Source organism: Rhineura floridana, chromosome 3 (genome assembly GCF_030035675.1).
Source record: "Rhineura floridana isolate rRhiFlo1 chromosome 3, rRhiFlo1.hap2, whole genome shotgun sequence".
Classification (NCBI taxonomy): domain Eukaryota; kingdom Metazoa; phylum Chordata; class Lepidosauria; order Squamata; family Rhineuridae; genus Rhineura; species Rhineura floridana.
The window spans coordinates 230,188,334-230,212,442 of record NC_084482.1 but is presented as its reverse complement, the minus strand read 5'-3'; the positions used below and the strand labels follow the sequence as shown (position 1 = coordinate 230,212,442).

The following is a 24,109-nucleotide window of genomic DNA, read 5'->3' as shown; positions in this document are numbered from 1 at the left end:
CTCAAAATCTTTTTTTTAAATGTGCCTGGCATTTTTATTTTTAATGTGGAGAAGGGTCACCGGCCAGAAAGGGGCTTCCCTCTCCCCTCGCTCTCCCTCTGAAGCAGCCGAGCAGCTTCAGCCACTTTGCTCTTCAAGGGTTAACAAATAGCAAGAAAGGAAAGAGTGCAAACAGGGGACTTCCCTTTCCTGCCCCGCCTCTCTACAAGAAAAGCAGGCTGGAAGCGAGGATCCCTCTTCATGCGCAGCGATGTTGGTGAGCGGGGTTGCGTGGGGGGCATCCTTGAAACAAAGGTATGCAATCGGGGGCAGAGGGGAGGGTGGAAGAGGGTGATGACCCCCTTTAAGTGCCCCCTCCCCGCAGAGCCTCCAGATTAGAGGATGCAGCTCTGCCCATGTCCCCTCTGTCTCTCCCCTGAGCTGGGCTGGCTGTGTTGGGGCCGGATCGGAGCATCCCTCGGAACATCTGCGGTTCTGGTGATGAATTTCGTGGCAATCAGCTTGCAGATGGAGGCGCCTCATAGTCGGAACAGAGCTAAGGAGACAACAGTGCGCTAAATGGGCCGCTTCTTCTTGTGTCCTCATTTGTCCTTTGGTTCAGCTGTGATGGTTGAATAGTGAGGCTCTTCTTTCAGTGCCATCATTCTGCCAGCCCTCCACAGTTTCCTATTTTGTTAGATTTAAGGTCACTGTTTAATTCAGGAAAGCAGAAACGTGGCCCTGCCTTCCCTGTTTCAGGGTAGCCCGGCAGACAAACTGTTTAGCGATTGACGTTTTTCCTGAAATTGATGCAAATTGGTGGGAGGTAGTTCCTGCTCCGTCTTCCTACACGCCAGCTGTACGTTCCCTACTGAATCAGAGGGTATTAGCCAGTTTCTCCACACCATGCACCTTTATGGCACATCCACAGTGTACATTAAAAGCATGTGGCTTCCTCCAAAGAGTCCTGGGAGTTGTAGTTTATGAAGGGTGCTGGGAATGTAGCGCAGTGAGGAAAAACTATTAACCAGGATTTGTTGGGGGAAGCCGTGTGCTTTACATTTGTGTTGAATGTGCTTTAAATGACTGGTGTGATCATACACTTCTATCTTGTCTCCTCTTAGCTTTTTTCTGCAGCAAAAATCCCCAAATGTTGCCACCCTTGAGTAGTTTGATTGCCTATTTCTCTGCCTTTTTCACCTCTAGAATACTATTTTTGCGGTGAGGCAACCAGAACTGAAGACACCATTCCAAGTAGGATCACATCTTAGATGTGTACAATGTCGTTATGATATTGGCAGTTTTATTTTCAAACTGTGTCTTAATGATCCCTCACACAGAATCCACAAATTTCATAGCTATAACATCAGCATATTAATTGAGGTGTCCACTATGACCTCAAGGTCTCTCTCTTGTCAGTCACCACCGGATCAGTTAGGATTTTTCATAAGAACATAAGAAGAGCCTGCTGGATCAGGCCAGTGGCCCATCTAGTCCAGCATCCTGTTCTCACAGTGGCCAACCAGGTGCCTGCGGGAAGCCCGCAAGCAGGACCCCAGTGCAAGAACACTCTCCCCTCCTGAGGCTTCCGGCAACTGGTTTTCAGAAGCATGCTGCCTCTGACTAGGGTGGCACAGCACAGCCATCATGGCTAGTAGCCATTGATAGCCCTGTCCTCCATGAATTGGTCTAATCTTCTTTTAAAGCCATCCAAGCTGGTGGCCATTACTGCATCTTGTGGGAGCAAATTCCATAGTTTAACTATGCGCTGAGTAAAGAAGTACTTCCTTTTGTCTGTCCTGAATCTTCCAACATTCAGCTTCTTTGAATGTCCACGAGTTCTAGTATTATGAGAGAGGGAGAAGAACTTTTCTCTATCCACTTTCTCAATGCCATGCATAATTTTATACACTTCTATCATGTCTCCTCTGACCCGCCTTTTCTCTAAACTAAAAAGCCCCAAATGCTGCAACCATTCTGGTTGCCCTCTTCTGAACCTTTTCCAACTCTATAATATCCTTTTTGAGATGAGGCGACCAGAACTGTACACAGTATTCCAAATGCGGCCGCACCATAGATTTATACAACGGCATTATGATATCGGCTGTTTTATTTTCAATACCTTTCCTAATTATCGCTAGCATGGAATTTGCCTTTTTCACAGCTGCCGCACACTGGGTCGACATTTTCATCGTGCTGTCCACTACAACCCCGAGGTCTCTCTCCTGGTTGGTCACCGCCACTTCAGACCCCATGAGCGTATATGTGAAATTCAGATTTTTTGCTCCAATATGCATAATTTTACACTTGTTTATATTGAATTGCATTTGCCATTTTTCCGCCCATTCACTCAGTTTGGAGAGGTCTTTTTGGAGCTCTTCGCAATCCCTTTTTGTTTTAACAACCCTGAACAATTTAGTGTGGTCAGCAAACTTGGCCACTTCACTGCTCACTCCTAATTCTAGGTCATTAATGAACAAGTTGAAAAGTACAGGTCCCAATACCGATCCTTGAGGGACTCCACTTTCTACAGCCCTCCATTGGGAGAACTGTCCGTTGATTCCTATTCTCTGCTTTCTGCTTCTTAACCAATTCCTTATCCACAAGAGGACCTCTCCTCTTATTCCATGACTGCTAAGCTTCCTCAGAAGCCTTTGGTGAGGTACCTTGTCAAACGCTTTTTGAAAGTCTAAGTACACTATGTCCACTGGATCACCTCTATCTATATGCTTGTTGACACTCTCAAAGAATTCTAATAGGTTACTGAGACAGGACATTCCCTTGCAGAAGCCATGCTGGCTCTGCTTCAGCAAGGCTTGTTCTTCTATGTGCTTAGTTAATCTAGCTTTAATCATACTTTCTACCAGTTTTCCAGGGACAGAAGTTAAGCTAACTGGCCTGTAATTTCCGGGATCCCCTCTGGATCCCTTTTTGAAGATTGGCGTTACATTTGCCACTTTCCAGTCCTCAGGCACGGAGGAGGACCCAAGGGACAAGTTATATATTTGAGTTAGCAGATCAGCAATTTCACCTTTGAGTTCTTTGAGAACTCTCGGGTGGATGCCATCGTGCCCGGTGATTTGTCAGTTTTTATATTGTCCATTAAGCTTAGAACTTCCTCTCTCGTTACCACTATTTGTCTCAGTTCCTCAGAATCCCTTCCTGCAAATGTTAGTTCAGGTTCAGGGATCTGCCCTATATCTTCCACTGTGAAGACAGATGCAAAGAATTCATTTAGCTTCTCTGCAATCTCCTTATCGTTCTTTAGGGCACCTTTGACTCCCTTATCATCCAAGGGTCCAATTGTCTCCCTAGATGGTCTCCTGCTTTGAATTTTTCACTTCTGTGCATCACTTCACACTTGCTTACATTTAATTGCATTTGCGCTTTAATACCCCAGCCTGCTTGGAGAGTTCCTTTAGGAGTTCCTCACAATCCCTCTTTATTTTAATCACCCTGAACTTGATATCAATGGTTACCTCACTTCTCACCCCAAATCCATGTCATTTGGAAACAAGTTTAAAAACACAGGTCTGAATCCTGATGATTGGCGGGGGGGCACTTCTTACATCCCTCCATTGGGAGAACTGTTCATTTATTCCTGCTTTCTCCTTCCTGATCTTTAAACAATCACTGATGCATGAGAGCACATTTTCCCATATCCCATGATTGCTGTGTTGCACTCCATGTTTGGTAATTTTTTAATAATATTTTCCACTACTTTTCACAAGCTGAAAAGTATCCATGGAAAAATGACCAGAGGAAGCTTCAGGGACATCTGGCTCAACTGCAGTTAATGAAGATTCCAAGTCAGTCCGAATGGGAGCAATTTTATCTGCAAAGTGCGTCGAAAACATGTCACAGTGACTGACTGAGGGTTCAGAGTCTAATGTAGGGCCAGAGCCCCAAAGACCATGGACCACTCAGAAAAGCATCACCGGACGACACTGAGCAGATGCAATGGTGGCAGAGAAGTGCACTTTCCTCGCTGCCATCACAGCCACATGATAGGCTCAAAAAGGAGCTCTAGCCTGTGTTCGATCAGAAGCGGACGGAGTTCTTCTCCATCGTCGCTCTAGCTGTCGTCCCTGCCGGTTCATCAGGCCCAAGGTTTGAGTAAACCAAGGTGTATTATGGTCCTTCCCTGGTGGGAGAGGGTGCTTTGGAGCAATAGTGTCCACCACCCGGGTCACCTCCGTATTCCAGAGATTGACCAGGGCTTCACCATTGTTGCCAACCATGCTGGGAACATCCCCCAGAGCATTTCAGAAACCATCTGGATCCATGAGTCTCTTAATCGGGCCTTCACCCCTGCAAAGGTTAAACCTTGTCAGGTGGTGATCTGTCCGTGACAACGGAGTCACTAAGAACCCCTCCACCCTCAGATCACCTTCTTCCTGTCCCTAACATAACACAAGACCAAGTGTGTGTCCTGCCATATGCATTAGTCCAGATGATATTAGAGACAGCCCCATGGTTTTCTTGGCAGCCATGAAGTCCTGAGCTGGACTTATGAGTCTAACCTCAGCATATATGTTGAAGTCACCCAGGATCATCAACCTGGGAAACCGCAACACCAACACCGAGACCAGCTCCACCAGCTCAGGGAGGGAGACTGTTGGGCAGCAGGGTGGACAGTACAGCAACAGAATCCCACCCTGTCTCCCTGACCCAACACCAGAGCTGGAAATGTTAGGGACAGGGTACCTGACTGGGGAGATAGATTCCCTGCAGACAATTGTGACCCCACCTCTCTGTCCCCTGAATCTAGAAACCTAGTGGGCAGAGCTGGGAGAGACCTCCTCCACTTTGGTCATTTTGCCAGGTTTCGGTAATACAAACAAGGTCAATGCATTTCTCCAGGATTAAGTCCTGAATGAAAGTGGTTTTCTGAGTCACTGACTTTGCATTCATCAGCAGGACAGTAAGATCCAGGGAGTTCCCAGCATAGCCACCAGTGTCCCAAGGGTTGGAAGGGAGACCAGAAGGGATGCAAGGATGAAGATGTCTTACATCCCTTCCCCTGGAACGGCCAGTCTCCTCCCACTGCTATTATGTCCCCTGTCCAATAGTACCTCAATGGCAGGCTCCCGCCTACTCCTACCCCGGCACATGTTAAAAGAAGCCTGACACTGGGGGGGGGAGCCTTAGCTAGTGAGGGGGAGCTCTCTTCCCCACCCTCTGGCAGTTGTCTTCTCCCTTGTGAGCCCCAACTGGCTACAGCTCTCCCAAGGCCTTGCAGGGAGTAGCAGTTGACACCTGAGGAAGCCTGCAGATGGAGTTGTGCAGGAGGCCACAGCAGCAAGGTGTAGGTTCTGCTGGGTTTCTCTCACCTTCTCTCAACTTACGGCGACCCTTTGAATCAGTGACCTCTAACAGCATCTGTCATGAACCACCCTGTTCAGATCTTGCAAGTTCAGGTCTGCGGCTTCCTTGATGGAATCAATCCATCTCTTGTTTGGTCTTCCTCTTGTCTTTTGGAGTGAGTCATGTCTTCTCATTATGTGTCCAAAGTGTCATGGAAAGCTGAATTCAAGATGGTTGTGTAGCAAATAATTGTGGGGTTCATTTGTTAATGTGGGATCTTAACAGGTTAACATTTGGCTTCTTTATTAGAGCTCTGAGTAGGCAGTTTTATTTCCCAGCTGCGGATAATCAGAGGCCCACCCTAACACCTTCTTATCCATAGTTTAGGTCTCTGGCTTCCTTTATGGAATCAATCCATCTCTTGTTTGGTCTTCCTCTTTTTCTACTCCCTTCTGTTTTTCCCAGCATTATTATCTTTTCTAGTGAATCATGTCTTCTCATGATGTGTCCAAAGTAGGATAACCTGAGTTTCATCATTTTAGCTTCTAGTGGTAGTTCTGGTTTAATTCGTTATAACACCCAATTACTTGTCTTTTGTGCAGTCCGTGGTTAAATAAAGTAGTTATTTCTTATTTTAACTTGGTTCTAAAAATTCCTGTGATGTGGATGTTTATAGTTTTATGACTTATGCCTGGAGTTGGACCTGATTTTTGGAAGTGTCTGTTTTTCCTCATGCTTTTATTCACTTTTATGCCCAGTTTGATTACTTTTTAGGAACCTTTTATTCCTATGGCATTTTAATAGTTGTTTCCTTGTTTTAGAAAAGATTTTTGAATTTTATCTTTTTAGAACACGTAGGTTAGAAGTAACATATCACACTTGGGGATTTACGTTTAATAATTTGCTGGAGAAAGTTTTGTTAGTCTGCTTACTGACCATCTTCACTTGGAGCAGTGATGAAATCAGAGGTGTTGAACCTCTAATGTCATCTTTCAAAAAAGGGGAACGTCATGAGAACCTGAATTCAAGATGGTTGTGTAGCAAAGAATTGTGGGGTTTCATTTGTTAGTGTGGGATCTTAGCAGGTTAACATTTGGCTTCTGTATTAGAGCTCTGAGTTGGCAGTTTTATTTCCCAGCTGCGGGTAATCAGAGGCCCACCCTAACACCCTCTTATCTGTAGAAGCCGGGCTCTATCACGGTCGTAAAGCCCTTGAAGTTTTAGGGAGGATGTTCCATTTGGCCAGGTTTTTGATGGGCCCTTTTTCCATGAAGAAATTTCCAGATTGGTTAATTGGATCTGGCTTGTTGCTGGGGAGTTTGCCATAAGTATGGGGCTCAAACCTTAGCTTGCGTTCCTCTTTGTCGAGACCCTGGGGATGCAGGGGGGCCTGGATTGAGAGTTGGGGGAGCCTCAGAACCCCATTCTAGAGCAGAGGGACTCTGGAGGGGAGTTCACACCCCCAGCTCCGCAGATGGGAGAGATGACAGATGTGGAGGATGCTCCTGAAAATCTAGGGGAAGGAGACATGCCTGACCGCTCTCTGATTACCATGGGAATGTCGCCTCCTCACATGGAGACCTCTCCCTTACCAAGCATCCCAGGAGAGCCATTGGAGCAAGACCTCACGCACGCAGCAACTCCACCCCCCCAGAGGTCCTTGGTGGGCCCTTCAAACATCTCCCCACAATAACGCCTCCTTCCCCTTCATTGAAATTGGCACCTGAGGAGTCTAGACTGTTCGATGATCAGACGTCTACATGCCCTCTATCACCCTGTGTGCGCCACCAAGGAAAGAGACTTGGTCAGAAGGAAGCGCTGCGCAGGAGTCAGAGGTTGTGAGCAAAAGCCTTCCCAATTTAAACCCGCACCCTCAGGTAGTGGGTGCTGAATCAACTTCCCATACACGCTGCAGAGTAAGCCTGAGTAGTTAGGGATTACAGTGAGTTAGTTAGCAAAATCTATGAGACACCTTGCCTTTGATGTTACTTTAATAAAACAAGAATTAATTCCAGTTTCACCTCCATTTCACGATTCCTACTCTGGGCAGGACACTTCTGGGTCCCATCATGCCTCCTTGATGTTGCCTGCTGAGGTTCCATTTTGCATCAACTCTCCTGACTGTTGCTCCCTCTGAGGAGAGGGGTGTGTGCAACTGTCTACCTGTGTGTAAGTACGGACTAGGCTAAATAGCTTTCTTCTTTTCTGTTGATATTGAACTCCCTCTGTCTTACCTTGCCCCTTTTGGGTGTTGATATTAAGGGACTATTTTGCTGCTGTAACTGTGCGCCTCTTTCATTCTTTCATAAAGTTATTTCTATTTACCAGTGTGTGTTCATGCAGGAGAGGGTTGGCTCTGAGCCAGTACCTTGGCCACTGACCACGACTACTGTGTGAATTGGGTGTTTTGTTTAAGGGCTTCAGAGAAAGGAGTGCCTATTTGGCTCTTGCTGTCTGTAATCCTTGGCAAATTTTCTGGGCTCAAAGTTTCCCCTTGGCTCAGGGTGTATAAAGGGTGGTGACAGTCTACTACCCTGCAGGGCTGTTGTGAGCGGGCACAGCCTTGGCAGAGAAAGATATTTTGTCAGAGTCAATTGCCATGGGTGGAGAATTGGCTTCTGGGACGGTGGAGGGTGTCTGGGAGAGTCCCCCTCCCTCACCCAACAAGTATGATAATCTCAGTTTCAGCATTTTAGCTTCTACTGATAGTTCTGGTAAAATTTGTTCTAACACCCAATTATTTGTCTTATTCACCATCCATGATACCCACAAAGCTCTACTCCAACACCACATTGCAAATGAGTGGATTTTTCTATTCATTGTCCAACTTTCCCATCCATATATAGAGATCGGGAATACCATGGTCTCCAAGATCTTGACTTTGGTGTTCAGTGATGCATCTTTGCATTTCAGGATCTTTTCCCATAGCTACCCTCCAGAGTCCAAGACTTCTTCTGATTTCTTCACTATTGTCTCCAGTTTGGTTAATGACTGTGCCGAGGCATTGATAATCTTTTACAAATTCAGTGTCCTTGTTGCCAACTTTAAAGTTACATAACTCTTCTTTTCTCGTTATTTTAGGGTTATAGTATGGTATCATCTGCATATCTTCAATTTTTGATATTTCTCCCTCCAATTTTCCACCTCCTTCATCTTGGTCCAATCCCTCTTTCTGTATATGTTCTGCATATAGATTAAACAAATAGGGTGATAAAATAGACACCTGTCTGACACCCTTTGCAACTGGGAACCAATCAGTTTCTCCATATTCTGTCCTTACAGTAGCCTCTTGTGCAGAGTATAGGTTGTGCATCAGGACAATCAGATGCTGTGGCACCGTCATTGCTTTTAAAGCATTCCATAGTTCTTCATGATCTACACAGTCAAAGGCTTTGCTGTAATCTGGCACTTCTCACTCCATACGTGGTAAGAGCCTTGGCTTTACTTGCATGTCCTTCTCATTGGAGCATAGACTTGGTTCTGTTGATAGGTTTCCCAATAAATCTCATTGATATCACTCACTCAGACTTTGCATAATAGCTCCTAGTTGCTTTTGCTACATCACTTCTCACTATTAAAGCAACCCCGTTTCTTCTTAATTTCTCATTTCCTGCATAAAATATTTTGTAGTTGCCTGACTGGAAATGTCCCCTTCCTGTCCATTTTGATTCACTCACGCCACGTTTTGTAATGTTGATGCGTTCTATTTCTTGCTTGACAATTTCTAACATTCCCTGGTTCATGCTTCTCACATTCCATGTTCCTATTGTGTGCATCGTACAGCTCTGGACTCTCCTTTTGCATCTGTGCACATCAGCCTCTGGGCTTCCTTTAGGCTTTTGACCCAGCAGAGCCATTAGTCACAGAGCTATTCATACTTGTCCTTTGTTCTTCCCCAGTAGCTCACAGAGTGCCATCTCACCTGTGGGTCTCATCTTCCAGCACTGTCCCGTGTTGCAGGTAACTGGGGGTTAACCTTTTTGGGAGGCAGGGAGGGTATGCGAGATGCCCTCTGGCAGTGGAAATGGCCATGTTCCTTTCAGGCAGGATCCACCCTAGGCTTGTAAATTCCATCTGTGCATAAGTACTGGGCTGTCCACCTTAGATGGAGCAACATGAGAGCAGATTTTTGTAAAAATTATCTCTGTCTGCGTCTGTTTTCACAACCTGCTACCAAGCAACTACTGCTAAACTAACTCCATACAAGGCCTTCAGCTTTGACAGTTAAACTCTGATACCAACAGAGCTCCCAGAAATATGTTTTCAAAGTACAAATCATAATATATTCACAGGATTTCTCCACAGCATTTTATCTCCTTTCCTTTTCATCCATCAGGATACATCTGGGGGTCAAGGCTGAGGGAGAACCATCCGAAGTATCACTGGAAAAAGCCGAGGAGCAGGTGCAGGGGCAGAAAGTGAGGAGTCAAGATGGAGCAAAGAGACAGGAGGAGAGACAGACTCACACAGGGGACAAACCTTATGAATGCTTGGAGTGTGGAAAGAGCTTCAGGTGGAGTAGCCACCTTACTAGGCATCAGAGATGTCACACAAGAGACAAACCTTATCAATGCTTGGAGTGTGGAAAGAGCTTCAGTCAGAGTAGCCACCTTACTTTGCATCACAAAACTAATACAGGGGACAAACCTCATAAATGCTTGGAGTGTGGAAGAAGTTTCAGGTGGAGTAACGAACTTATGGTGCATCAAAGAACTCACACAGGGGACAAATCTTATAAATGCTTGGAGTGTGGAAAGAGCTTCAGGTGCAATAGCCACCTTACTAGGCATCAGAGATGTCACACAGGGAACCAACCTTATAAATGCTTGGAGTGTGGAAAGAGCTTCAGTGACAGTAGCACCCTTACTTCACATCAAAGAACTCACACAAGGGATAAACCTTATCAATGCTTGGAATGTGGAAAGGGCTTCTGTCAGAGTGGCCACCTTACTTTGCATCAAAGAACTCATACAGGGTATAAACCGTATCAATGCTTGGAGTGTGGAAAGAGCTTTAGTGACAGTAGCACCCTTATTGTGCATCAAACAATTCACACAGGAGACAAATTTTATACATGCTTGGTGTGTGGAAAGAGCTTCAGGTGGAGAAGCGCCTTTATTGAACATCGAAGAACTCACACAGGGGACAAATCTTATACATGCTTGGAGTGTGGAAAGAGCTTCAGTCAGAGTAGCACCCTTACTTCACATCAAAGAACTCACACAGGGGATAAACCTTATAAATGCTTTGAGTGTGGAAAGAGCTTCAGTCGGAGTAGCACCCTTACTTCACATCAAAGAACTCACACAGGGGACAAACCTTATACATGCTTGCAGTGTGGAAAGAGCTTCTGTTGGAGTAGCAACCTTACTTTGCATCAAAGAACTCACACAGGGGTCAAACCTTATAAATGCTTCAAGTTTGGAAATAGCTTCAGTCAGAGTGGCACCCTTACTTCACATCAAAGATTTCACACAGGAGACAAACCTTATCAATGCTTGGAGTGTGGAAAGAGCTTCAGTCAGAGTAGCACCTTTACTTCGCATCAAAGAACTCACACAGAGGACAAACCTTATAAATGATTTGAGTGTGGAAAAGCTTCAGGTGGAGTATTGCCTTTACTCAACATCAAAAAACTCACATGGGACAAAGCTTATAAATACTTGGAGTGTGGAAAGAGCTTCAGTGACAGTAGCACCTTTACTTCTCATCACAAAACTCATACAGGGGACAAACCTTATAAATGGTTTGAGTGTGGAAAGACATTCAGTCAGAGTACCACCCTTACTTTACATGAAAGACATCACACCGGGGACGGACCTTATCAATGCTTGGAGTTTGGAACGAGCTTCAGTCAGTGAGGCCACCTTACTTCGCATCACAGAACTCACACAGGGGACAAACCTTATATATACTTCAAGTGTGGAAAAAGCTTCAGTGAAAGATGCGCCCTTACGGTGCATGAAAGAATTCACACTGGACAAATCGTTTAAATATTTCAAAAACTGAAGGACTCTGTTAGGATTGTGTCCAACAAATTTGACAGAAAGCCACAGATCATAAGATCTGATAATGGAGGGGAACATGTGTCTATGGCTATGCAAGGCTTTCTCCATGAGGAAGGCATAGAGCACCAGACTACAGTTGTCTTCAACCCAGAGCAGAATGGGGTTGTGGAGAGAATGAACAGGACTCTTGGACAAATGGTTCGTTCCTTGTTGGATGATGCACAGTTACCAAATGAGTACTGGGGAGAAGCTGTGGCTATTGCTATTTACCTGCAGAACCGCCATTTAAACTGTGACATGGTAGGATACCAAGTATGTCTCACCTTTGTGTATTTGGGTGCAAGGCCTTTGTGCACATTCCAAAACAAAAGGGATCCAAACTTGACAACACTGCCAAGGAAGTAATACTCATTGGGTATTTTCCAATGCAGAAGGGATACAGAGTCATAGATTCCAAAACTGGCAAAGTTGAAGGATGCAGAGCTGTCCATTTTGATGAAAAAAAGTGCACACACCGACCAGAAGAGGTGCCACACCAAACAGATGACAGCAAAATGGAAGAAGCTGAGCCAGAAGAGGCAACAGAGCCAGAAGGGGCAGCCAAAGCGCCAGCACCCAGATGCTCTGAACTCACCAACAGAGGTGTACTATCAGAGAGACTTGCTTACCGCATAAGAGATGAACTTCCAGAGCCAGAGACAATAGATGGACTTACTTACTGATTTATGTTGATGATCTGCTGTTGGCTTATCAAAATCCAATGGACAAGCAACAGGTAGTAAATCATCTCAACAAGGAGTTTGAAGTGAAGTGCCTGGGTGATGTCACTCACTACCTTGGAATGCAAATTGAAAGAGAGGGTGATGGATCCTTCTGGTGTTAGCAGTGGGATACTTGTGCAGGAAAACCAGCTCGCCAACCAAAAAGGCCTGGGAATAAATAAAGAGAGTGGTGAGATGTCTAAAGGGCACTGCAGCAATGAAACTAAAGTTGTCAGCCACCCGAGATCCCAGGCTAGAGGGATATGCAGATGCTGATTGGGCTGAAGTCACTACAGATCGAGACTGTAGCACTCTCTCCCACAGAAGCAGAGTATGTGTCAGCTTCTGAAGCAAGCAGACAACTGATGTGGCTGCTTGAACTGTTCAAAGATTTAGGCATCTCTATACCTGGGCCTGTTGTGATGCATGAGGACAACCAAGCATGCATCAGACTCATGGAGTCAGAAGGGGTGAGTTCACAGGCCAAGCACATAGACGTGAAGCACCATTTCATTAGAGATACCTACCGCAGAGGACTACTCAAGGTGGAGCATTGTCCAACAGAAGACATAACTGCAGACGCTCTCACGAAGGCGCTGGGCAAAGTCAGACATTGCAAACTGCGAGACAAGATGAACCTCGTGGGCTGAACCAAACGCTCGTTGAGAAGGGGTGTTGGAAGTGGGGCCAGAGCAACTCCTGGTCTGTTCTTTTGTTTGTGCTCCAGAAGGGAAGCTTACCTGCCCCTCCTCCTTCCGCCCTTTCCACTCCTTTGTCCTCCGACTGTCTGGGAGACAGGAGACATCCCTTTGTCTCTCTCCAAGCATGGGGCTAACTCCCACACCTGGGCATTATGCCTCCAACTAAGTTGGTTAGTTAGAACTAGATATGCCTTTTCTATCTACTATGTATTTCTATAAATAAAGTAGCTTTTCTTATTTTACTAACTCTCCAATCTCAGTGAAGCTGATGCAGGGTAAAAGCCTGCTCTCTTAGGCAAACGCACGCACGCGCTGGCACACTCGCATTTCAACATCTGCTGTTACTCTCTGCTTGCTGTGGTGCTGCTTTTAAATGAAATTAAGCAGCACAACTACACACAGCGCAACATGCCAGTCAGTGCGGACAGTATTGAGCTGAATTGACCAATGGTCTGACTCAGCATACGACTGTGTTCCACTTTGCCACCCTTTGTGAGCCGCCTTGGGTGCCTTTTTTGGCACAGAAACAAACAACAGCAGTGGTCTTCTGTTCTCTGTGCAGCAGAGCTCTGGGTTCCAAATGGAGCCTCTTCATCTGGGACCCCCCCCCCGATTTGAATATTGGGAGGTGGTTGATATCACTAGTTATAAGGAGGAGTTTTTTATAAGTCTGAGAGGCCCAGCCTGGATGTTTGTTTAAGGTGTGGGGGGCCTTCCCTCACATGGGATTCTTCATCAGTGCAATTTCTTCCTGCTCAAATGTGCATTAAGGATGATGGAATCCCCTCCATGGGTGACCCATGGACCTGTTCAGCACCACCCACAAAGGAGCAAACAAAAAAGTCTGGGTAAAATGCTCTTTTAAAGAAAGGGTTCCCAGTTCCCCAAAGCAGATGACAATGTTAGGTCCAAACCCAACACGCAAGCCGTCACTGCCTTCTCAGCTCACGTACACCCGGGAAGGTGCGCAATTATCCACTACCAGAGGATAAGAATTATACAACACAACACAAGATTACCTTTGCAAAGGGGACCCAATACCTTCAAGCAAGATGCCTTCGGGAATGGAAACCCGGTTTATTGAAAAGACAAAGATTATATAGCTTCTTTAAGATAGCAAGTAAGAAGGAATGTCTTTGTAATACAGGATGGCAACAGTATATGGGCCATTACAGCAACTATGCATAAAATATATGATCGGAAAGGCATAATCCAGTTTGAATAGGCTTTTATTATCAGAGCCACTGGAAGGTTAAAAGCAGGTCATAAGGAAATAAACCGATATTACATTTATATCAAACACCTTTTATTTCCAAATACAACAACAACATTCCTACAAAGTGCGAGAAGCAAGGTGTGAGGCGTATATTTCTAGTCTGGGGACAATTTAGCCCCCTAAATGTTCCAAAGTGCAATGGCATCTCCCTCCGGGACACTGGGCCCTCTCTCTCAAAGTGGGGCCCTCAGAGCGTCTGCCAGGGAGAGGAGGAGAGTCTCTGGGCAGGTCCAATTCCCCACCACACCCTCCACCTCCCCTGGCACTGCCCCATCACCTTTCTTGTTCTTCATGCAGAGGAAGAGTCCAGGTGCCACAAAGACCAGCCCCACAATCCCCATCCACATCTTAAGAACATAAGAACATAAGAAGAGCCTGCTGGATCAGGCCAGTGGCCCATCTAGTCCAGCATCCTGTTCTCACAGTGGCCAACCAGGTGCCTGGGGGAAGCCCGCAAGCAGGACCCGAGTGCAAGAACACTCTCCCCTCCTGAGGCTTCCGGCAACTGGGTTTCAGAAGCATGCTGCCTCTGACTAGGGTGGCAGAGCACAGCCATCACAGCTAGTAGCCATTGATAGCCCTGTCCTCCATGAATTGGTCTAATCTTCTTTTAAAGCCGTCCAAGCTGGTGGCCATTACTGCATCTTGTGGGAGCAAATTCCATAGTTTAACTATGCGCTGAGTAAAGAAGTACTTCCTTTTGTCTGTCCTGAATCTTCCAACATTCAGCTTCTTGGAATGTCCACGAGTTCTGGTATTATGAGAGAGGGAGAAGAACTTTTCTCTATCCACTTTCTCAAGGCCATGCATCATTTTATACACTTCTATCATGTCTCCTCTGACCCGCCTTTTCTCTAAACTAAAAAGCCCCAAATGCTGCAACCTTTCCTCGTAAGGGAGTCGCTCCATCCCCTTGATCATTCTGGTTGCCCTCTTCTGAACCTTTTCCAACTCTATAATATCCTTTTTGAGATGAGGCGACCAGAACTGTACACAGTATTCCAAATGCGGCCGCACCATAGATTTATACAACGCCATTATGATATCGGCTGCGCCTCAGGAAAGGCCTAGAGGGAGAAGAGGCAGGCCTGGGACCAGTCCCAGGATGCTCCCCCTTTTCAGCAGGCGATTGGGGAGACGGACCAGGGCTGGGAAGGTGTGGGAGGAACCCAAATCTCATACCCCACTACACGGTGATGGGGCTCTCAAAGCTCGCATGCTCCACCTGGCAGGCATAGACGTCTCTACACTTTGGCTGTGTCTCCAGCATCACCTCGATCTGAAAGGTCCAGTCCCCATTCCGGGTGGGGCCTGTGGTCCACACTCTCCTCCTTCCCGTTTCTGAATCACTTGATCTCAATCTTTGTGGGGTAAAAGCCAGCCATGGTGCAAATCAGCAAAGCATTGTGTGATGGGGAGTCATCCTCTGTGGGGGTGATCACCACCTTGGGCTGGACTGAAAGGGGGACAGAGAAGATTGTGGAGGGGGTCAGAAGGGGAGAGAGGGAGAGGAGTGAAGGGAAAGTCTTCCAATGAAGGAGGGAGAGAGAGACCCCGAAAACTCCTGCCGAATCCCCACCACCACAACAACCAGTTCCTTTTCTGAACCCCCCCATCTTTCTCAGAGGGACCCCTCACCATTTCTCCCTCATGGCCCCATTAAGGGCCTGACTGTATATGAAGCTCAGCCACACTTGGAGATGAATAAAAATTACTCTAAAACATTTTAAAATCCTGTTAGTGGTTTTGCTGTTGAGGCAGGACATTTGGAAGTGGGAGCAGGTTTTAGATTGTTACTGGGCAATTAGGAAACATACTGACTCCTTACTATTTTACCTGTTGTGGAATTAAAATTCTATGAGCCTCAGAACTTTGGTCTGAACCTTGCAGAGACAAAGGGAATGATGTGTAAGATGACGGGGAAATGTTGCAGAGTGCATGTACAGAGTGTGTTACAGAATGTTCCCAGAAAACTGTTGATGTTTGACTTTCTGGAAAACCACAAAGTAGATAGCACATGAGCGTACCTCAGGCATTTCATTAGCAAATATTTATTTATTTATTATTTGATTTATATCCCGCCCTTCCTTCCAACAAGAGCCCAGGGCGGCAAACAAAAGCACTAAAAACACTTCAAACATCATAAAAACAGACTTTAAAATACATTAAAACAAAACATCTTTAAAAACATTTTTTAAAAGCTTTCAAGACTTTTTTTTAAAAAGTTAAAAACATTGGTTTTCACACCTTTGGAAAATTTTTGTTCCTCAAATCTGCATCTGTCTGGCTGTGGGCCAGAAGCTTGTTTACCAGCTTGTTTGCTTAGGAAAGAGGATGCGCTGTCCTTTTTCTTCGCTGCCTCCTGAGACAAATGCTCTCTCACTTCTGAGATAATCTCGTTTAAAGTTTTGTTTGTTGTTGCAGTATAAGTACAAAAGTTTCCATTGTTTTGGGTAGAGAATCTAGAAACAAAGCAATTTGAACAGGTCCATCCAAAACTGTGCTTGCTTCCTCTATCCCTTGCATTAACACCATGAATTTAGTAAGATGTCCTAGTGAGATGTCTGGAGCACAGTCTTGTCCTGTTTTGTTGGATGAGCTTCAGTTGGTTCAACTCGAGGACGTGGACAAGGTGCTTGGACAGGTATGTGCAACCACTTCGGTACTGGATCCTTGCCCCTCCTGGCTGATAAAAACTAGCAGGAATGGAACAGGTAGCTGGGCCAAGGAAGTGATAAATGCCTCTTTACGAGAGGGAGTGGTCCCGGGCTGTCTGAAAGAGGCAGTGGTGAGACCACTCCTGAAAAAGCCTTCCTTGGACCCAGACAATTTTAACAGCTATAGGCCAGTGGTGAATGTTCCATTCCTGGGCAAGGTCTTGGAACAAGTGGTTGCTGGCCAGCTCCAGGCGCTATTGGATGAAACTGATTATCTAGATCCATTTCAATCGGGTTTTAGGCCCAGTTTTGGCACCGGGACAGCCTTGGTCGCCCTGTACGATGACCTATGTCGGGAAAGAGACAGAGGGAGTGTAACTCTGTTGATTCTCCTTGATCTCTCAGCGGCTTTTGATACCATCGACCATGGTATCCTTCTGGAGAGGCTCGCGGAGTTGGGAGTTGGAGGTACTGCTTGGCAGTGGTTCCGCTTCTACTTGGCGGGTTGTCTCCAGAAGGTAGTGCTTGGGGAACATTGCTCGACACCGCGGGCTCTCCAATATGGGGTCCCGCAGGGGTCAGTTTTGTGCCCCCTGCTTTTAATATCTAAATGAAGCCATTGGGAGAGGTCAAGGAGTTTTGGAGTGCGTTGTCATCAGTATGCTGATGACACGCAGCTCTACTTCTCCTATTCATCTTCTTCAGGTGAGGCTGTCGATTTGCTGAACCGTTGCCTGGCCGTGACAATAGACTGGATGAGAGTTAACAAACTGAAGCTCAATCCAGACAAGACTGAGATGCTGTTGGTGGACGGGTTCTCTGATCGGATGGTGGATATATACCCTGTCCTGGACGGGGTTACACTTCCCCTAAAGGACCGGGTTCGTAGTCTGGGAGTCTTTTTAGACTCTTCCCTCTCACTTGAGGCTCAAGTAGCCTCGGTGGTTAGGAATGTGTTTTACCAACTTCGGTTGGTAGCCCAGCTACGTCCCTATTTGAGTAAAGAGGACCTTACATCAGTGGTACATGCTCTGGTAACCTCACATTTGGATTACTGTAATGCGCTTTATGTAGGGCTACCTTTGAAGACAGTTTGGAAGCTACAACTAGTGCAAAATGCGGCGGCCAGATTGCTGACAAGGACCAAGTGGTCCGAGCATATAACACCTGTTCTGGCCAGCTTGCACTGGTTGCCAATATGTTTCCGGGCTAGATTCAAAGTGTTGGTATTAACCTATAAAGCCTTATACGGTGCGGGACCACGATACCTCACAGGAACGCCTCTTCTGATATGAACCGGCCCATACACTACGTTCTGCTACGAAGGCCCTCCTCCGGGTTCCAACTCACAGGGAGGCCCGGAGGGTGATGACAAGATCTAGGGCCTTCTCAGTGGTGGCCCCCGAACTATGGAACAGTCTCCCCGAGGAAGTACGCCTGGCGCTGACTCTGCTCTCCTTCCGGCACCAGGTCAAAACCTTCCTATTCTCTGAAGCATTTTAAGTTACACTGATTTACTTTTTAAAATGTTTATTGTATTGGATTGTTGATTGTATTTTAGTATTATTTTGTTATTCATTGTATTTTTATGCTATTTTATGTTCACCTCCCAGAGAGCTATTGCTAGTCGGGCGGTATATAAATTTAATAAATAATAATAATAATAATGTCCCTCAAAGGAATCATCCCTCATTTGTAAGTTAATGAGGCTTCTTAACATTGCTTTAAATGTGCTAGGCCTCTCGGCTGATTATTAGATTCCAGCGTAGACCACATCTCTCTGGCATTCTTACAGTTCATGATCAACGAGATTTGGGAGTTAGTTCAGCACTTAGTAATAAGGTCTTGTACCTTTTTGTTTTTCTCCTTTCAAACTCTTTGTTCTTCCCGAGGAGAAGCATCTCCTGGTGGTTCCAATCCTGTGATCACATCCAACAGCTTTTGTTGTCTTAGGTGATTTCTGATTCAGAATGACCACCGCTTCCACTCTCCAAGGGCGAGTCTGTCGAGACTGAGCCACTCTGCCATGGTAGCCATCCTTAAGTAAAGGCTTAACTCTGTTCACTGACTAAAAACTCTGAAGGTCTCTACTAGCTCCCTTGATTCGAAACACAGAAGAAGCTCATTAATTGCTCAAATCTTCATTTGCATGGCTGGGCCATAACCTCTCGGAGAGTGTCATTGATGCGCTGCAGAATGGATATTATTGAGCAAGCTTACGTGGGTGTGTTTGAATCTTTGCTAAGATTCTACCTTCTCTGCAAATTAGTCAGAGACTTTTAAGCTTTAAAATAAGAAATAACTACTTTATTCTGGAAATACGTGTTTGATAGGAAAGAGTCCTTGCATCTAGCTAACTGCCTATGCTGGAGCAGCGAGCACTGGTCCCAGTACTCACCCTCATGCTGTTTGAGAGGAGAGACAAAGCAAAGATGTCTGCTCCCCTCTTGAGAAAGAAGAACTGGGAAGGCGGGAAGGAACTGGGATCAGCATCCTTTGCATATCAGTCTGGCAGGAAGGAAGAGACAGCAGGAAGGGATCAAAGGACAGATATAGCCTAGCAAGCAAGAGGCCTCCCCCTAGCTATCCTTTTAACCCCATGCAGCCTCAACCCACCAAGCTGGAGTTGAACCTCGTACATTTCAACATATACAGAGGTCGGTTTTGCTCCCTGTATTTTTCTTGAAGCTGTCGTGCAGTGAAGATCATGTCCACTGTCCCCCTGGAAGGGCGGAAACCATTTTGGGATTCAGGGAGGATGTCTTCTGAGATAGGTAGGAGGCAATTTGCAAGGATCCTAGCAAGGAATTTACCTGCAGTGGCTAGAAGAGAGATGCCTTGGTAGTTCCCACAATCTGTTCTATCATCCTTCTTGAAAAGAGTGATAATTATGGCATCCCTAGTCTTCCAGGATCTCCTTCCTCATCCAGATTTGTTTTGATGAGCTTATGAAGTTGTTGTGTAAATTCAGGCACTAAGAACTCAGCCTTACTTTGGGCATGTGGTTGGATGTTTCCACCAGGTAGGTGCCACAACAGAAAAGGCCCTGCCCCCATTTGTCTCCAGATGGACATCTGGTTATATGGACAAAAGGACACCTTCGGGCAACCAGGTCCCAACTTGTTGAGGACTTTCTGGGCCACCAAGAGAACTTGGCCCTCAGGGCTGGTAATGGATTGACAGCAAGTGGTGTGGCTCTTGGAGCTATGGTATGACATGTCTGCAGCTGGTGGCTCCAGCCAGCAGGCAAAGTGTGGCCTTTTGCACAAGCCACAGCTGCTGGACCAAAGGTGAGGTGCAGACCAACAAAGAGAGGGCCAGGACCTCTGCACTGGCTACCAATTAGTTTCCGGGCTCATTTCAAAGAGCTGGTTTTGACCTAAAGCCAGTGTGTGCGTTTGCCTTAGAAGCTGGCTTTTACCCTGCATTGAGATCACTGAGGCTAGAGACTTAGTAAGATAAGAAAAACTTATCTATAGAAATACATAGTAGATAGAAAGGCATACCTAGTTCTAACTAACTAGCTAAGTTAGAGGCATAACTCCCAGGTGTCAGAGTTAGCCCTATGTTTGGAGAGAGAGAGACAAAGGGATGTCTCCTCTCTCCTGGGCAGCCGGAGGACAAAGGAGTGGAAAGGGCAGAAGGAGGAGGGGCAGGTAAGCTTCTCTAAAGATGTCACAGTCTAGTGACGGAAGGAAGTCAGTCAGAGTATCCCAGGTAAAGGTAATCCAGCCTCTCCATCTGGAGGACCCTCGCTCTGTCTCCCCTCTGGAGCACAAACAAAAGAACAAACCAGGAGATGCTCTTGTCCCACTTCCAACAGGAAGTGCCCTGAAGTCTGGCAGGGATTGTCCTCCTTCCTCACCCCCTAATTGATGGGTTCCTCTCTCTCTCTCTCTCTCTCTCTCTCTCTCTCTCTCTCTCTCTCTCTCTCTCCCTCTCTCTCTCTCTCTCTCTCTGCCTCCAGCACTCATCAGTTAGACTTTGCTGCTCCCTTGAGATCCCCTGATGTGGAGGAGAAGCACCTCCCCCCCCAGTATCGGCCTGTCCTGGCTCTGAAGATGCAGACTTTTGGAGGCGAGGGAGGGGATGGAGAAGGCCCTTTGCAGAGATAAAGCCACTTTCCCTGCTCACCTGCCCCCTCCAGAGCCCCACACATCCTCCACCCTGACGCTCAGTCCCAGCGGTATGCTGAAGTCGCCCAGCTCTGCTTCCCCTTGTCCATGGGGTCAGGGGAGGCCACGTGGGGAGCCCGGAAAGAAAGTCCTTCATACAGCCCAAAGTTAGACTAGGGCGTTTGCTCCCATGTGAGGCAGTGACGGCCAACAACTTGGGTGGCTTTAAACGGGGTCTGGGCAACTTCATAGAGGATAAAGGCTGCCCATGGCTACAAGTCACAACGTTGGCCTGGTCCAGCAGCCGGGCGCTTCTGATGTTCTTTGGCTCCTTCTTACTTTCTCTGTGACAAAGCTCAGCTTTGCAGGTTTACACGTGCTCAGTGGACCTCTAGGACAAGGACGGTAATGCCTGAGTCTGCACACCTGGCAGCAAAGCAGCTCCTTCTCAGGGCTCTGGACTGCAGTGGCACAGGATGGCGCTTGAAAATCCAGAAGCTGGTTCTGCTGGGTTTCTCTCACCTTCTCTCAACTTATGGTGACCCTATGAATCAGCGACCTCCAAGAGCATCTGTCATGAACCACCCTGTTCAGATCTGGTAAGGTCAGGTCTGTGGCTTCGTTTATGGGATCAATCCATCTCTCATTTGGCCTTCCTCTTTTTCTACTCCCTTCTGCTTTCCCCAGCATTATTGTCTTTTCTAGTGAATCGTGTCTTCTTATGATATGTCCAAAGTATGATAACCTAAGTTTCATCGTTTTAGCTTCTAGTGACAGTTCTGGTTTAATTTGATCTAACACCCAATTATTTGTCTTTTTTGCAGTCCATGGTTAAATAAAGTAGTTATTTCTTATTTTTAAAGCTGAAAATCTCTGTCTGACTAATTTGCGGATTGCTCTGCCCTTCTCTGTCCTGTCCTGGGGGAGGTTCCTGTCAGTGCGTGCGTATAGATATCGTACAAGTAAGAAATTCTGGTGCCGGATAGATCCAGTAAAATAAGCCAGGCCAGGCAAGTATCTTGTAAGAGTCTTTACTGACAAAAAGCATTAAACACAAACGACTTTCCCCCACACCTGAGCTTCTGTGAGTTCTCTTCTTATCTACCCCGTTGCCCTTGTCAACCAGCTGCTGACCTTGACAAACCTGGCACTCTGTTCTGCTCTTGTTAACTCTTCTGTTTCAGGTTTCCTTCTCTCACCCTGTCTGTGTGTCTCATAGCCTGCATTACTGATCAACAGCCCCCACCTGAGACTCACAGATCACAAAACTACATTTATCTTATTTTACAGTCATACATTACAAGTTCAATACACATATATATACACATTATTTTGTTTCTCTTTACAGTCTCTATTTCCATTTCAGTTTTGTTTCTTTATTCATACATGTTATACAGCATTTTGTTCACTTTTATTTGATAACACTCATTTATATTTCATTCTTCAATACAGTATTTCCACATGAGATCCATTGTTTCTTTGTCTATTGGACCTTCTTTTTCCCATTCTACAGGATATTCATCTGTCTCATCATTCTTTTGTGTAACGTTAAATGTAAATCTATGAGGTGGTTTTCCTTTCATTTTTCTTTCTGACCGTCTAACAGTATCTATTTCCATTTCTTCCTCACTCTCAATTTTACTTGGCCCTGCACCTGTGTCTGCACTTGTTCCTGCACTTGTACCTGGCGCCTCTTTATCTTGCATTGCCATGTCTTCACTCCTCAGTCTTTTCACAGTACGTTTGCCACTTTGAATTAAGTCAGTCAATGCGGTTCTTAATGGTATTTGATGCCCAAAAGGAACATCTGCTGCTTCCTGCTTGCTTTCATCATCAAGTATTACTGTTTGACTGTCTTTCCAAGGTTTATCTATCACCTTTATGCTTCTACTTAACACTAATTGTTGTTTCTCAGGCAACCAAATTCTATAATATGAATTCTGAAATCCCAAAATGCGACCTGCCTGAGCTCTTGGGGCTAATTTACCATGTCTTTTCTGCTTTGAAACATGCACCCAGCATTTTGCTCCAAAACGCTCTATGTGTTTTACCCTGGGTTTTCTTCCTGTCAATTTCTCATATGGAGACATGCCTATTATTCTGTGCAGAAGGCGGTTCTGAATGTAAGCAGTGTACAGAATACATTCCCCCAAATAGGTGTTATTCATGTCTGCATCAGCCAGCATGGCTCTCATTGAATCTTGCAGCGACCGGTTCCTCCTCTCTGCAGTCCCATTAGAAAATGGGCTGAAGGGAGCAGTGAGACTTTGTATTATTCCCTTCTTTTCCAAATATGTTTTAAACGAATTACTGGTGAATTCTCCTCCTTGATCTGATTTGATATTTTTGATAACAACCCCATATTGTGTCTCTGTCCTCTGTATAAATGCCTTTAATTTATCTTCTGCTTCACTTTTCTTTTTTCAATAAGAATACATGTGTAAATCTGGAAAAATCATCTACAATCACTAAATAAAATCTTGCCCCACCTTTTGAACACTGGAAAGGTCCAGCCAAATCCACATGTATCAGCTGATAAGGTTTCGTGGTAGTATTTATTTATTTATTTATTTTATTTATTTTATTACATTTTTAGACCGCCCTATAGCAATACGCTCTCAGGGCGTACTTTCTATAGTACTTTCTATGCTCTGATTAATTGGAGTCACTGTCATTTTTGTTTTATAGCATACCTCACATTCATCCACATGCTCACAATGTGTTAGTTCCAAATCTTGACTATGCTTTGGGGTATTTTTCACTTTCTCAAAATGTGCGTGCCCTAATTTTCTGTGCCATTCATGTATACAGTTCTCATGTATGTTTTTATTTACTCCTATCCAGGCACATGTGGGTTCATCAAGCTTGCTCTCTACCATATACATTTGGTTCTGTAATTTCCCTTGCATACAGATTTCACCATCTTTTCTCACAAAACATCTATTCCCTTCAAATGTAATTTTACAACCTATTTGAGCTAGTTTTCTCACCGATAGTATGTTATATTTTAAACCAGAAACTAATAACACATCTGTCAATATAGTTCCCAAATTACTTAACCTGATCGTGCCTCTTGCAATTGCATTCTGAGTTGATCCGTCAGCCAGGTAGATCTTCTCTTGCACTGGCTTTGATGTGTAAAATAAACTAGTCTGTGATCAGGCAATTAGACGCTCCGCTGTCCAGAAGCCATTTAGAGTTAATTAGTTTATTATCCACCTTAGCAATAAAGTTCACGCTTGGTTTCCGATGTCCAAAGTCCCTGTTATTTCTCTTCTTACTTAAACAATGTCTCTGTATATGTC

General features: G+C 45.5%; 1 pseudogene; it reads left to right on the top strand.

Annotated features, from left to right (window-relative positions):
* The window catches only part of LOC133379111 (basic proline-rich protein-like), an 18,927-nt pseudogene extending 7,780 nt beyond the window's left edge, over positions 1-11,147 (top strand).
* Positions 11,148-24,109: the final 12,962 nt, after the last annotated feature.